The 12,987-nt window shown below is 34.6% G+C and overlaps 1 pseudogene; it reads left to right on the top strand.

The window, feature by feature from the left end:
* The first annotated feature begins 7,399 nt into the window (after positions 1–7,399).
* Positions 7,400–11,170, top strand: LOC149175472 (FRIGIDA-like protein 3; annotated as a pseudogene).
* The last annotated feature ends 1,817 nt before the right edge of the window (positions 11,171–12,987 follow it).

Below are 12,987 nucleotides of genomic sequence, written 5' to 3'. Positions count from 1 at the left end.
AATAATAATAATAATATAATTTGAAGAGTTTGCTTCCAAAGTTTATTCAAGAGAACCATATAAATAAATGAGATGTAGAATGAAATGAGATGAGTAGTAGAGAGTGTCGGCCCTCAAGCCTAAATGTAAAACATAAAGAGATAAGATAAAAAAACCCTAAAGGAGAAATAATAAATCTAAGTTTTATCTAATAATAATAATAATATAATTTGAAGAGTTTGCTTCTAAAGTTTATCCACGATGATCATTCTCAATTGATGTTTTAAGTCCAAACCAAGACCCATCATCAAGATGTGAATTGATGTGAATTGTTGAGAAGAGGAGAGGGAAGAAAAAAAGAAAAAAAAAAGAAGAAATAAAGAAGAAACTAAGCAGACATAAAATAAACCCTAGTAAAAAATAAAAAGAATAATAATAATAAATTAAAGAAAAATATTTAATATAAATAAGGAATCACATAAAAGTATGTAATATGTTTAATAATGATATCTATATATATATATATATATATATATATATATATATATATATATATATATATATAAATATATATAATACATTAGTATGTTCTAATAATGAAATATATATATAAATATAATAATAATGTATTAGAAATACAATAAAATAACTTTTTAAAAAGAAATTTGAAGTATTAGAATTAATAAGAATAAAAATATAAAAATAATGTAAATTAAAGAACCATTAATAAAATATATTAATATTAATTATTTATAGTATAATATTAATTTAATGATTGTATATATAATATGCAGATGTAATATATATACTAATATATTATCATATTACTATTATTATTAGTCATAGCATACTATTAATCTAATGATAATGATAATGAAGTGTTAAATAATATAGTTACTAATAATATTTATATTAATATTAATCTAATGATAATGGAGGTGTAAATAATATATTAAGTAATATATTAATATATTATAGGTAATGAAAATCTTTAAAAAACTATATTAATATATTTTATTTTATAATGAATGATAATAAATTAGTACAAAAGTATTTGTTTATTAATAATAATAGAGGACCTTTGATCCATTAGTAAATATGTTAATAATACTAATGTTAATAAATTATGACAATAAATGAATATATTAATATTAATATATTATTGTTATAAATATTTTATTTTAATAGGTTTATTTATAATTAAATTAATAAATTGATATATTCGAATTAATGTACTCAATTGCTTTTATAAATGAATGTAAAATAATAAAAACCTAAGAACCTAGAGTTATGAGAGTACTAAAGCTTCTTTTAAAGTAGTGACTTTTTTAGCAATAATTTTGATGCTCTCAAGACCTACATGGTGTTTGATTTTCATGGAGTGTTCAACAAGGGTGAAAGAGCATGTGTGCTCATGTCTTATATCAACAACGCATTTCTTCATCTTGGTTTTAAATATATTTTTGTCTTGACATATATCATAATCTTAAAATACATATCATTTTTTAGTTCTACTGTAACTTCTTTTTACCTTAAACATTTTCAATTTTATTTATTTTCTATGTGGTCCACGCACCCCGAAGATCAACATCTACTACATCCACATAATTTTTGTACCAAGTAGATACACCCAAAGGGATCACTTCTTGTTGGCTCAACCACAGACCCTGACCTTTAGAGTGTCGAGAGAATTGAACCCATGGCTTCTCAATAACAAAGACACTTTAACGATAGGGACTCAACTAATTGAGCTAACCCGCAAGGCGACCTTAAACATTTTAAAAATAAGTTATATATTGCACTAAGTTATATATTTGTGACTTGTTGTTCGAGTCGCGAAAATGTCACCTCTGCAGGATCATGAGGTTCATTTATAGATTCGTCAGCCATGATTAGGGTTTTAAGATTTTTGACCTCGTCAACCGAGATCCCCTGCAAATATCCATAAATAACCAAAAAAACTTGATATGATACTAAATGATCCATAAACTTTCGTGGATATTGCACTGGACAGTTTGTCATAATAGATCTGGTAATATTATATTAAAAATCTCTAATATTCTACACTATTATAGTTTTATTAAACTTTAAGATCTGTATATTTAACTGTAATTAGCGCATGCATGTGACTGGAAATTATGCAGAAAAGTAGAGAATGAAAAAATAAGCACACACACACACAAGACACAAGATATGCTCTCTAGGAAACCATTTTAGGAGAAAACCTAGCTGGAAGGTGAGGCTTCTTCACTCTCTTTCTCTATATGGAAATATGGTTGTAGGTACAAAGAAGTAATGTTTGTGTCCCGTGGGCTGCTACAGTGCACAAATACTCTCTGTGTCCTCTACCTCCTATCTCTCTCAACTATCTTTGATTAGCTATGGAACAAAATTCTATCCAAAGAATGGAATGCCTCTTCCTCCTAGTGGACATACTATAACACATCATGATAGCCTACTAGTGGTTAATTTTGATTACATCAACTCTTAAATAGAGTTACAATATAGAATCTTCTAGAGTCTTTTACATCATAATCATGTGACTAACCCATTTTACATAAATAGTGGGGGATGGCGCGAAATCCTCCCGAACTATAGGTGTGAAAATAGGAAGGTCAACTCCTAAGTGACATAAATTTTGTGTACAACTCTTATTGATGTACTTCTTGCGATGTTGGAAAGATATTTATGTGTAGAATAGAATGAAATGGTGTTGCGCTAAAGTGATAAAGTTTTACCCCCCAAAAAATGTTGTTTGATGCCTCAAAATGCTCCTCAAATGTTTTGGACCCTGTTTTCTCAAATTGGGTCCCACTAGTAAAAATGATCCCATGAGTTGATTCCTACACTTTTTCCATTCCAAATGCATCGAGATGGATGAAAAGCAATATAATGATCGAATTTGGATTATTAGGTGTCCTTAGCCTTTAACAATAAACAAATAAGGACAAAATTTATTAGAGCAATATGGGTTGTGTTGTCAAAGGAGGGGAGTTGCGTGGAGCTTCGAGAAGAGGTAAGAAGTTGGTCGTTGAATGGGAAAGGAAAAACTTAGCCAAGAAAAATTTGGGGGAACACATAGACACAATTTCTTAGGGACGCGCAAAAACAACGAGAGAGCACAAAAGAAAAAAGCAGAAGGAAAGGAAAAGTGATCCCTATTGCTAAGTTTTGAACTTTGGATCAGAGCACCAACTGAAGAATCCTCTAACATGAGGCTTGTTGGGTAAAAAGCATCATAGAAAGAGAGTAATGGCTTGCTTGTTAGTTTAAAGAAACCATTGGAAGCTAGTGGATTGATGAACCTACCATATTGGAAGGATTCACTTTGGCCCTTGTGAGGGTTGAAAGAACCACTAGGAGTTACCTAGGCACCAAAGCTTTGGTGCTTAACTCACCAATGAACCACTTGGAGAGTGATTTATTTACAAATTAGTAGCTTAACCACTGTTGAAACTTTTTTATTGTGGGCTCTCTTCTCTTGAAAAGTGAGTTGAAGCTCTTTGCGTTGTGGTATCTTGACATGAAGTGATTATGCTTGAAATGTTGGAATGATCTTGTGGGTAGATGGTGGATGAAAGTAATGTGGCCTGGTGACATCCTGTTTTAGTTGTTCTGTTGGTTAAAAATCCCACAAAAGCACTCCACCTCAAGCACCAGAATCTATCTCAGAGGTGACAACTACAAGAAAGACTTGACTACAACTTGTTTATGGTTGGGTGGAGAGTTAGAGTCCCACTCTCAGTTTCTTATAAGATAAGTATAATCTTATGTTTGTGCTTGTGACTACTATATTTTCTTGTTATTTGCATCAAGATGGCAATCTAATGTTGAAGATTGCTAGTTTTTCATATGTCAGTTATATAAATGTTGTGTGTGCTAAAAACCTATAGTGATGTTAAATCTAATGATCCAACATGTAATTCATGCCTACGAATTGAATTGGGATGAATATTATTGTCTACCTGTGGAATGCTAATTTCCTATGGGAAATATGGGCACGGGCCTTACTGGTTATGAAGAAGAAAACACCTATTTTTTTTATTGTATCACTTATGGAACCAACTACTAAGCCTTGTTTTGTTTATTATTTTCAAGCTCAAGAAGAATAACATTCACATGTATGTAGGTTACATGCACTTATTTATGCATACAAAAATGATTTATGCATTGGCACTTCCTTCACCCAGTCGTGGGATTGAATCCCATTTATATTTGTGTCAATCATGACTACAGAATGAGGAAGGAATTCACATAAAAGCACAGGGAAGGAATCCATTCATATCTGATAACCATTGCGTGGCTTAAACATTATGCCCTTACTCTTTCCTTCACGAAGTCCTCTTCGATGGTGCCTTTTGATTGCGGCATATGGTCCTAGAATTTTTAACTTCAACACCCGCTATGCTCTCCTTTGCATTGTATGCGACCAAGACTCGTGACTGTGTTCCTCTAGGACACATCATCCCGACCTTACTACTCCTTCAAATGTCAGGACAAATCAATAGTCACATGGTCGCTCTCGGTCGTTCCTATTGGGTGTTCATATTTTTTCTCCACATAATCTCAGAGCCTTGTCAGCCTGAGTTGTTCTTTAGAGCACACCCTTTATTCCTCCCAGGGATCTCCCTTCTTGGATGACATAGCGCTCCAATCAAGTTATGTAGGCATGTTTCCGAGTGGTGTATGTTCTTTTACCTTCCCATACTCGAGTGCGTCCTTATGCTACTTCTCTTGGTGTTGAGTCATCTCAGCTTGTCCCCTTGTTATGCTCTTATGAATCTCCCAGGAGATGGACTCTGGGGAATGGGAAAGTTCCCGTCTCTATCATGTAATGATCTGCTAACACTTATTTATGCACGTCATCATAATGGTTTTTTTAAGGCTGCTACATCCCTTACTTTTCCATAACATCCCGGTCTTTGTCATCCTAGTGGGTTGGGAAGAAAATCATAAAATTAATTCCCAATATTGAATTCTCGGGGGAAGGTGGCAAGGGTGGGCCATGCCTGTGCTTGTTAAGTGAATATGTTTATATATATGGGGGTGTGTGTGTGTTTAAAAGATCCATTGAGCCTCATGAATCATTGAGAAGGGTTAGGTTGTGACCTAGTGTATGAGTGAGTCAACAACTAACATGTGGAGTATGTCATCGACGTGAGAACCACGTGGCATGCTCGATGTCATGGAATTATTTAATTGGTCATGACTTCAAATGGCCATATCTGTTGATCCAAGAGTCGGATTGGGAAAAATTTTATACTGTTGGAATTATCTCGACAAGGAATGTGATGGCATCGTTTGTTTTGAGTTTTGAAAGGGTAGAAGAAAGTGAAAAATTTAAACCCCATTTCTGTAATGCAACTTTGGGAGTCAGGTCATCATAGTAATTGCCTCTTGCTAACCTTAATTTAGGTGGGGAATAATAGGGTGTATGTTACATTAATGAAGCAATGCATAAATGTACAAGGTTGAACAACTTCAAGCTTTCCTTGTTCCTCCCAAGAATCAAATAAGACATGACTTGTTTTCAAAGCATTAAGTTTGTTCAAGTTTGGAAAGAACAAAATGTGGATGTTGATCAATTAGCCATTTAAACCACATAGGAAAAATATGGGGTGTTAAGGTTTAATGGCTCTAGAAATTTCAAAGCCCTATCTTAGCATGGTGATTCTCTCCACAATTAGTGCATTAAATTTAAGAAGCCACATGTCCAACATGAGTTAATCCGATGCATTCCATTAATGTGAAGAGACCCTTTATTCATTCATGCATGCTTAAGTAGTAGAACTTGTGTGCAATTGAATGTTGAAGGGGTATATCACCCAATGTAAGTGGAACAATGAATTTCAAATGGTATTTTTATAAGGGAAGTGGATGGCTCTCTGGTGCTCAGTCTCTCTCTGTCTGTAGAAATTCCCACTATATATCACTTGATAATGCAAAATACTAAAGCAAAATACTTGATCTACTTCTACAAACAAACTTGTGGAAACTTAATCGTTTTTGAGCAAGATCAAATAGAATACATATAACAGATGAAGAAGAAACAATCACGCATGAACACAGAAGAATAATTTGGGGAAAGCCTCAGCTAAAAACCCCGCTATCTTTATTGTCATACAAGTGGAAATATCTCAGGATTACACAAAGCTTTAGCTCTCAGTACAATTGTTGCTCATAGACAAAATAGACAACAGATATGCGTTCCTTCAGTCCTCCAAGCCTCCTATTTCCTTGTACAGTTTCTCCTGGGTCCTCCAGCTGCAACCTATGCGATTCTCACCTCACACACAACATTGACCTCTGAAATAACTGCGCAATCGTGAAGGAGTTAATTCCTTCTGCATGGATGAGTTTCCTCTATAGGAAAATTCCTCCAACTGATAGTACATTGTCCCTTCTTTTATTCTCAACTAGGTCTTTGTCTGAACTAATGTGCATGAGTTATTTATGAGAGAATATTCAGTTATCTGGAGAACACTAGTTGCATGCATGCATGCATTAACTGACTGAACTCATAATTAGTTCCTCCAACTATTTGGAGCTAATTTAGCTGGACTTAACTCAGTTAACTGAGCTAACTAATTACAACTCAAATACAACTCATCCTTATCTCCTTAATTAAGGGATAACTTCCTCAATCAAAGGGATAACTGTTGCATGTCTTCACAAAGACTTCATGTTTTTATCCAAATAATTAACTCAATATGAATTAATTAATTATTTTTCAAACAGCTGGTGGGGCTAAATTCGAATTTTAATTCTCAATTTTAATTCGGGGACTAATTAAAATTGGAATCTATCTCAAAATGCTATTTATAGCAATGCTATTTTTAGCATTTCTATTTTTTTCTATTTCCAACAGAGTTGGAGTATATCCTGAAATGCTATTTATAGCAATGCTATCTTTAGCATTTCTTGTTGCCATTTTCAACACTATCACTAAGGTCGGTTTTGTTTTTAGGTTGGGACTCTACATTTTCTCTTTCTTTTGAATTAGACCATGAGATTTGGTCATGTTTTCTTGCTCAACTTCTAGCTTGTTTTGGTTTCAAATTTATTTAGATTATGGAGATTTCTCTTCTATTTTTTGGAAGATTGCTCTTTGTGCTTGGGTGAGATATTTAGCTCAAAATCTCTTTAGATTGTGAGTTTTGAATTTGTAGAGGAAAATTTCCGTATAATTTGACCCATCCTTTCTGCATACCTAATCCTATTTCTCTTTTTTCTATGCACTCTCTCTAAGATAATCATGGAATATCAAGAGGTTAAGAGAGTTTTACAAGTGCAGAAGGATTTGAAACAACTTTATAAAACTCTATACATTCTAATGAAGAAATGGTTGCCGAAGTAGTTGGGTGAATTTGCTTAGAGTGTAGAGATAGAGATATTTAATAAAGCCACACTAAAACATATAATGATAATTTCTAAAAAGGTAAGCCTATGTTAATCGCAGATGCATGTTATGTACCTGTCTGAGTTTGTCATAGTCCATGAACAAGCCAATTCTAACAAAACTATGACATTAACACCACCCAGCAAGACACCAACTTGAACTATGACGTTAAAAGTGCCGAAGCATAAATGAAAAAAATATTACTTTCGCTTGAGTCACTGTCCACTTTCTACCTAAAGCATCTCTTCATTCCACTCCGCTCGATGATCTGTCACTTCAGCGTTCCTCACATGAACCTTCCAAAATTAGAAACAAGTCTATCAGCTTTTTCATCTTATATTTAATTGTTTTTAAGACTGCATACTAGCATTTGCACCAAATGTTGCAAAGGAAACGCCGTAAGGCATAAATTGAGGAACAATTCTGACATGGGAATGGGAAAATGTACATAAGATGCATATATGTAGCATAAATGAGATTCTAAAGATGTATAAATTGAAGTTTATTTAGGGTGCTTAAGTCTATATTTTTTTTTAATTATTGAATTAATATTGCATATAAATCTCATAAAATTCAACCAACTTATAATTGAGGGCTCTGATCTCTAAGTTTGACTTTGGGTCATTAACATGGTAATGCACTGTCTCAACCACTAAACCACATAACAACAAACAAAAGACTACAAAATGTTACGATCATTACTATAGTAAACCCAATGACTCTACACACAATAATTTATTCTTTACTCGAAGAGAATATTGCTTAACGATATCCACAAAAAGATTGCAAGGTGGAAAGCATTATGCAGAACAGAATCTCTGTTATTATAACTTGTAAGTTGTAGCATTGTTCCAACCAATAAAACTATCTTCACATTTTGGAAGATCAGATGGAAATAAGTTTTGAAGAATTCAATAAAAAACGTCCAAGATCATTGGATCACATGATTAATGGTACCTTGTCCTATGAATCTAATATTTTTATGCACTTACAATTAAGGGAGAAAACAAGGTCCAAACAATGTATACCACAGGGACCAATAAATAGTATATTTGCTAATCCTTGCTAGGATCAGAAAAAACAACATTACTTCTCCTTAAATCCTTCACAATCAAATTATACAATTGTTGTACAACAAAAGGCCCATGCTGTTGTCAATAGTTCTGATTGAGAATGCGACCAGATTCCTTCAATCTCATACAGTGATTAATGCACCAATTATACAATTGTTGTACAACACAAGACTCATGTTGTTGTCATTCAAGCAATAGTTCTGATCGAGAATGCGCCAGATTCCTTCAATCTCATATAGTGATTAATGCACCAAACACAGATGTACTAGTTGCAACGACTTTTATATCATTTTGCTGATGTTGTCATGTCAAAATCAATGTGATACAATTAAGTCACCTTTAAGAAGAACCTCATTGCAATTTCTATACAAGGATGTCTGTCTTATCATTACTCATTCTAATTTCACCTCTTTTATTGTCAGACTTCACGAATTAGCCTCCAAATGCTTGCTTCATCCACAGACCAGTGAATTACCTTTTATAAATATTTTGTTTGAGCATTGGAACTCAATAACATTTACAAAATTATAAAAAGTTTATCTCCAATCAATTTCTTTTCTTTTCTTTTTCTTTTTCTGATTTCCACTTATTATTGTTATATAAATATCTAAACTCATTTTATAATACTTTAAAAATAGAAATTTTCAGATATTATAATCCCTAAATCCTTTCTTCTCATTCCTAATGACTTTTGCAATTGGAAATAGGGCTTTGCAATTAGGCTCCCTCTGCATTAAACTCTGCAACTGACCCACCACAGTTAGTGTTGGAGTCCTTGGAGGGGTTTTATTCTCTTGAACAAAAGTCAAGTGACAAGAAAGAGTCTGGGCTCCCGGCTCTACGCTGGGCCTGTACATTATTACTGGAATCTCTTGTACCTGTTTTGGCAGATCCTATTTTGGGTGTTGAACATCCAGTTCTGCCCTTAAATATAAAGGAGCAAGCCAAAAGTATTGCACATGAATGGAAGTCGAAGATAAACCTTGAAGGAGATGTTGCCAATGGCAATTCGTTGGAGGCCCAGGCCTTCTTGCAACTTCTAGCTACTTTTGGAATTACGTCAGAGTTTGATAAAGATGACTTATGCAAGCTTGTTCTTGCATTTGCACGGTGCAGGCAGACACCTGAACTCTGTCGTTCCCTTGGACTTGAATAAAAAATGCCAGCTTGGTTGGCTGGTGTTCTGTAATGTTAGCCTCAGTGACTAGGCTAGCAAAATTTCCATCCATTTTGGTAGATAGGCTTTTTGTTGTTTTTCTGGCATTCATGGCTAGCTTGGTTTTTTTGAGGGACTGGTGGATTTTATCAGTATACTTGGTTGTGGCTGATTGAGTTGAAGATAAATTTTGGTAATCTTGGCTGTAGTAAACCTTCCCAACGTTTTTTGTTTAGTCCAGTGAACGGGTTTCTAAGTTGACGGGGTTGGTAGTCTTTTCTTTAGATCTCAACATTTCATATGCAAGGCAGATACTGAGTGGCCTCTACTAGGTAGACATCTTTTTATGAGGTAGAAAGTTGTATGTAAGTTATTTTTTTGATATTAATAAAGGCACCTGAAGATGATCAGCTATGGTAAAGTGTCATAAGGCCTTTCATGAGTGGGGAACTGTTTACTTATGAAAATGGTCTCAAGCTGGCATAGCTGTTATCTTTATTGACAAATCCGTTGAAGTTGTCTGTATTGTTTTTTCTTTCACAGTAAACTGTCTTTTGGTATTTCAAATGTTTGTGACATATTCAGATTAACTGAAAATTTTGTGACAATTTCATGCAGATGTTGTAGAAACCCTGGTCAATAGTGGAAAACAAATTGAGGCAGTCAACTTTGCTCATGCATTTGGGCTGACAGAGAAGTTTGCACCTGTTCCTTTGTTGAAAACAAATTGAGGCAGTCAACTTTGCTCATGCATTTGGGCTGACAGAGAAGTTTGCACCTGTTCCTTTGTTGAAGGAATATCTGAAAGATGCTAAGAAAGCTTCTCAGGCAAGTTTAAAAAGCGGGAATAACTCTACTGTTGCACAAGTACGATTGTATTACTGTTATACAAAATGTCTTGTTATGTGATGATCATTTTGGCTTAGTATTGTTGGTTATATTGGAAGTTCCTTTTTTGACCGATATTTTTATTTGCTGCTACAGAATGAAGTAAATACAAAAGAGCTTTCTGCTTATAGAGCTGTTATAAAGTGCATTAAGGAGCACAAACTTGAATCGCAGTTCTCACCAGATCCTCTTCAAAAGCGTGTAGCTCAGCTAGAGAAAGCTAAGGCTGACAGAAAAAGGTCTGCAGGTGCTGTTAAGTCTCAACCTAAGCGTCCTCGTGCCAATGGAGGAAATGCTCGTGTATATATGCCTCCGTTAAGTGCAGATGAAAGAACTCCGACTCTTTATGCTTCTTCCAATGGTGCAGACATAAGCTTTTATAGGTCTTTGGATAGAGTACAATATTCTAGTGCAGCTCCAGGTGTTACATCCTACAACCTACAGGGCCAAAATGCATATGACAGATCAAACCAAGGATTATATGGAGCAGGCTATGGTGTTGGAAATAGGACTCCAGTCTCGCTCTCAAGGCCATATATGTATCCATCAAATAACATGGGGCCTTTGTTGTTGGGTTCCGATTCTTACAATTCCTCTACTAATTACAGCAACCATCACTTTGGCAGTAGACTGCCTGCCCCTCCTCCAGCTTATCAGTCTTCTTTTATACATTAGGTAGGTACGGTGCTTATCTTACCGTGGTCAAGCAAGTTCTGATCTTATCAGGCCCCATAAAACCTTTTCTATTGGATGTGGCTGGTAGTAAGCACTTAGCTTTGAAGAGGTTTTTTGACTTTGTTTCTGTAAATCTAAAAGATTGGCAAAGTTCATTTGGCAGCTTTTCACAATTTTCAGTGGTGTTTTCTTCTATTAAGGAATCTTCTATTAAGGAATTTTATTTTTGTATGGTATTGAGTGCTTCATCACTTTCCCAGGTTACTATATACTGTAGTGTTTACAGTTCAAAGATGATTCTATGCATAATTTTGGTATTTTTTTATTTGTTTGACAAATCAGAGAGGATCAATCTGTCTCTTTGTGGAAGATTAAAATTTGGTGAATAATATATCATTTGTGATCTTGTTTGGAGCTAATAACACAATACTTTCAATTGCATTGTATGCCGAGGGCTGGTCTTGTGCTGAATATGATTTAATTGTCCACTTGCACGTTACCTCATTGGTACCTGTTTACTCTACGCCTATGAAGCGAATCGGATTTTATTTTGATTAGTCCAATTGTAAGGCTATTTTTGAAACTGGACCCTGCCCCTCTTAAGCTGGACCCTGCCCCTCTTAAGCTGCTGCATGATTTAAATCCCCCTTTTTGAGCAGAAATTATTTGTAGTGCTAGTGGTATAGTTGTTATACCCTGCATTAATATTTTTGTGTTCTCTGTAACGAGGACAAAGCACATTGGAGTTATATGTCCCATCTAGAACTAGCAATTGTCTCAAAAGGTACAAAGAGAGGCCGATAGGATTATTAAATTAGAATTGTTGAATTTCTCTAGAAGAGATGTTGGTTCAAGCCTACAAGGAGCAAAGAGATTTGATGTTTGGAGTTCTATGCTTTTTAGACACCATATTTCTTTAAATACAACTTAATTTTAGAAAAAGTTCAACCGCAATGCAGTTCTGCCATGCAGACATACACTTAAATCGCTATTGGGCTTGTGATATTGAGAAATTCAAAGTAAACTGGTATACAAGAGAATGTACCAAGCTAAACCATAAGTTACACATCTTCAGACCTAAAAAAGTACATAACAATGGTTTGGCATATCAATAGCGATATCATAATTGCTTTTCCTTCCACATACATACAATTTCTCCAAAGGCAAGGACAAGAAATTTTTTCAGCTCTAGTGAGCACCAGTGGGTCACCAAAACGAGTGACCACTAATGGCTTTCACATTTATACAAGGAATTGGCAAGGGACTTTACATGGACTCCACTCAACTTCAGACACAGCTTCTGCCAATATGGAGAGTGATTGAAATTGAACATAGCTAAGTAGTGGCATTGGCTCACAGTAATACACCAAGTATAAAATATTTAAGCTTTTACAGAAGCAAGGAGTAAGAAAATTTATGAAGCTCAGAGAAGTAGATTTAAATCAATCAAAGCTTGTTGAACGGCTATAATGTCCATAGAAATAATCTTCCAATGTTCTGCTCTCATGTACAAGATTTACACTTTGATCTGGACAACTGTTTGATACCAAATCATCATCAACTCCAAGCATTGCAAGTGATAGATGAGTTTGGATGTCACAACTCCCAGAGTTTTCTCCAGATTCATCCTCAATCAATTCATCTAATTCCATGGACATTGTCAATTACCTCTTGGTCCAATAAGGTAGGTCATCTCCTTCTCCTCGTAGTAATTTCAAAGTCTGCAATAATAAGTTACAGACAAACAATGAGGAAGAATAAGTTCACGTTCTTACATTAACATTTATCCATTTTTTGAAATTTCACGAAGTCAGTTT

Source organism: Pinus tabuliformis, chromosome 4_1 (genome assembly GCF_031772625.1).
Source record: "Pinus tabuliformis cultivar Carrire ecotype Pingquan chromosome 4_1, CPIR1, whole genome shotgun sequence".
NCBI classification, from domain to species: domain Eukaryota; kingdom Viridiplantae; phylum Streptophyta; class Pinopsida; order Pinales; family Pinaceae; genus Pinus; species Pinus tabuliformis.
Note: the sequence above shows the minus strand (reverse complement) of the source record. Positions and strands in the feature narration are given on the sequence as shown.